A 4,278-nucleotide genomic window follows, 5' to 3' on the forward strand; every position below is an offset into this window, starting at 1 on the left:
ATTGTAACTGACTGCCATGTCTCTTCAAGATCCCTTTCCTCCGTTATCATGTCTTGAAACACATGAAGCGTATATTTGCCCTTATAACAGTCGCCACATAACCAACCAAAAATGGTTGACAACCCTGTTTTTATTACAAGGAGCAATACATGTAATACATCCAACTGGTGGGGGTCCAACTCAATTGAGCCCACTTTCTTCACATCGAATCATCACTTTATCGTCTGCCATATAAACATTATTCCTCCCTGTTGTCAAGTACAAAATTACAAAAGTAAGCCTTATCTTAACACTTTGCTTTGCAACTAATCACACAAACAGTTTGTGTGTTACAGCTTTACATATGTTTTAGCAATCACAATTTGAAAGACAAAATATAATATCAACACATCGTTTCCTGGTCTTAACAGAGTGCTTTATAAGCCAGCACTTGTGACCAATAATGAGAGTATATAAATCACACATGGTATTAACAACATAAATATTTCCCGTGATATGATATGTGCTGGTACTTTGGTAAATTACCCACGAGATTATCCTTACTACACTTTAAGTGAACCCTTGTTTAGCCCCTTTGTATTAATACAGTTCCATTTTACAGAAAACTCACACCCTTTGTGGTTGTTGAGTAAACAAAATGTGTTCAAACCGTTGAGCAGCTTTAACTCCGTCATCATCAGACATACTGAGATTCCCTGCTGGTTTTCGCTATTGTATGACAAGTTGTGCTCCTGTCTCAAGTTCTAATTAACTCTGTCAGATTCTGTGCTGTTGCGTTTAGTTCTAAGCATGTCAATTGTATCTGTAGATGTCACTTGTTCTTTAGAATAATTCATGCTTTTGACAGCATCCAATGCTATCCTCGTTCCAATTGTTCTATTGCCCAGCTATCTGCCGCCTGTTGTAGTTTAGTGCTGTTAGTCTCCCTCTAACTAAAATTAACTACCAAAGTCCAGCATTTGTTCCTTGTCAGTTGGCATCTGTTATCTCAAGCCATGTCAAATTCTTTTTCATACATACATAACAATTCTTAATAAGATGCACGACATTTCTTTTTAATAACTATCATAATGCCTCAAGGGAACTTCGTTTAATACATTGGTTGTAAATTTCCCACCGCAACATCAAGCTCAAACAAACAAAAATGTCTTAATACTATTGTCTCGTAAACTGTGGGGGTTCCTCGTCAGTCGCTGCTGTCTGTCGCGGCCCTTAAAAAATCCATCATGTCGTACACGTCCCGTGGAGAACTCAGATCATCCATCAGCTAGTGTCCAGGCCACATGTCCTGTCAGAGATGTGTGACCGAAGGTTTCACTGCTCAGTAATCATTTGATACTTCGGTTTATTCCTAACTCGAAAAGATTTCTTCCTGGCTTTGGCATTTACGTTCCTCAATTATGCAACCAATTGTATAATTTTTCTCTCTTTCCGTTGAGCAATTTTATTTCAACATTTGCAACATAGGTTTTGACATAATTAAAAATTTCCCAATTTCCAAAGCACTGCTGCGGCAATTACCCCTCCCGCAATTGATAGAAGCAAGTACCAATTGTTTTGAACAAAGGTTAACATAGTCCAAAACCATTTAAATGGACTTGCTGTAATATTAATTGCTGTTTTAAATGTTTCTTTAATTTTTAAGCCCACGTCTATGAAATCGTTTCCCAAATTATTCCTACTTGTGGTTTTGTTTTGCAACGCATTTCTTATCTTAACTTGCCCTTTCTCGGGGTCCCAGTTAGTATCATTAGTTTTCCCGAATACTGTCTAAAAATCTTTAACAGATCTGATAATTTTAGTACGTATTCCAGGCTGCTTGTAAGTGCTTCCAACATTCTACTGAACATTTTGTTACTGACACTGTTGCTTGATTCTAACATACTGCCGTTGAGCCCTATCTCCTGGATGTCTTGGAAATTAATGATTTCTTCTGTTATATTTAAACATTTGCTTATTCTTATTTTTATTCTGTGTTTTATCTGATTGAAGCTGGTATCTATTTTTCCATGTCCCATTACTACACCTGATTTCCCTAATGCAATTAGAATACTAATATTCCGAAACTAATCACGGTAATCCCCATTAACATTGTTGCCCCCCATTTTAAGCAATCTAGCTTACTCCTAGTCCTAGCTTCTTCCTTTTCTTCTTTGAACCTGATCCTTATTTCGCTCTTGATTGTAGTCCTATTTCTCCTTCCAAACAAATGTGTCTGTGTCATTCTATCCATCTGAAAAATCAAACGATCAGGCCAAGGTTGGAGAGGGCCCTATTTGTTCATTTGTATCTTCTATTCTTGTTCGGATACTCCAGAAGTGCCCTCTCCAGGACTTCCGGATGTCCTTTGCCACCATAAGTTTCTTTTTGTTTTTTTTGCTGGCTGGTGTTTTGCTCATATATGTACATCATACAATTAAGGCCGGTTAAGCCTTCTCCTTCTATCATTGCATCCCTGAGTGAGATTCGAAGAATCTCAAACTCCTCCTCTTTTGCTCGCTCAGTGGTCCAATCTGGTTGAAGCTTACCCTGATACATTTCGGATATTGCTACCGCCTTCACTTCAATTTCTTTATTTCTGATTATGACAGGAGTTTTATGAAAGGTAAGTTCTGAACATGACATTTTAACTTCATCATCTGTCCTATCAATGCTGCTAACAGGTTTTAATTCATTGTCATCCCACTCTACTTCATCACATAATACTAGTGAGTGCAGTAATTCCCTGACACTCATAACCAAACATTCCTTTCCTCTAAAGCCTGTCCATTGTCTGGGGTTTTCAATTTATCCACAGAACTCCCTTCACTGTCTCGGGAAAGTTTTGGTTCATATTTTTTCCAAATCCATAGCCCGGGTCAATCATTAATTTCGTACAACATTCCTTTTTTCCTTGTCCAACCGGTTTGGGGGGTATGGTCTGCCTACTGGCATGGCACCATTGCGGTGATACAGTCTCTGAACACTGTTAGGCTAATTTTATGTCCCCGAGTCATCCCAACATCTTTTAAACCATATACTCCCTCACTAATTGGGACAATCAGTTTGTCACTTCTCCACAATCCTGCACATTCTTTCAGAATTACATCATCGATAGCTAGGTTTTCTCTGCAGTCATGCCATTTTGTCATTATCATACCATCCCACATACAATCCTTGCTGATTACGTTTCTTCGTTACTGCCGAAAGGTTGCCTATAGATTATCATAATCCCTTGGTTATTATTTAGCTGGGTCAGATGTTTTACTTCTGACACAATTATTTTTGCTCCAGACGCCATGCTTCTCTAATTCAACTCTATGTTCACCCAAATTCTGAACGATCTTTTCTTTACCTTTTACCTGGTTTTAGTTGGTAGCTTCACCCAAACTGCCTCTGTGCTATCGATTGGTATTTAATATCGCAATTTTTCCTGCATCGTATTTTATTAAATATTTCCCTGCCATCAGATTCGCATTTCCTGATACTGAAAGTAATGCTCCTAATCTAACTTCTGGTCTAATATCTTTATTCCCTAAAGCTCCTTCTACCATGTATTTAACATTCTATACATCATTTTTCCTGCTCCTGACTATCTTTTGAGTCTTCGGGCACTAGGAACCTGCTGGAGCTGTGCCGTGTCAATTTCAACGGGTTAGTTTCAAAGTACTTTCCTGCACAGAGCTCTGACTGCTCCCGAGTAAAACCTCTTTTTGTGTTTATGCTGTGACCAATTTAGTTCTGAACATACTGATTTACTACCTCATAATATTGGTCACATTTCTACCTGCCGTTTATAACTTCTAATTGATGTCAAACTCGGTTTTGCAAAATACAACATTTTAAAAACTTGAAACACCAAAGGGAAATTCACAAATCCTTATTAAACACACACACACACACACACTCATTTATCCACCGAGACCTTGGATGTCTATTCCATCGGGTTTTAGGTACTCTAACAAAAATTGAGACCCCTCCGTTCTGATAAGCCTCTCTTATCCAGGAGGTTTTTTTGCCTCTTTTAATCTCTTCCACTCTCGCCCTGTACTCTCGCCCCGTTGCTTCATCTCTCTTGACCGTGTTTCAGAGCAAGAGGATTACCCTAATTGCTATTTTCTGGACTTCTAAATTTCTGTTCCTGGTTGTCCCTTTCAGGTGCACTCCGACATTCAGGATATGCACCCTATCTGGGACCTATCCAGGGGTACTGAGGCACTATCTTCTTGTTTTAGTTAAAGGTCGATTGATCTTGGTCTCTAAAGTTTTCTCGGCGTCCCTATTTCTCTCGGCTTTCCC

Source organism: Scyliorhinus torazame, chromosome 24 (assembly GCF_047496885.1).
Source record: "Scyliorhinus torazame isolate Kashiwa2021f chromosome 24, sScyTor2.1, whole genome shotgun sequence".
NCBI lineage: Eukaryota > Metazoa > Chordata > Chondrichthyes > Carcharhiniformes > Scyliorhinidae > Scyliorhinus > Scyliorhinus torazame.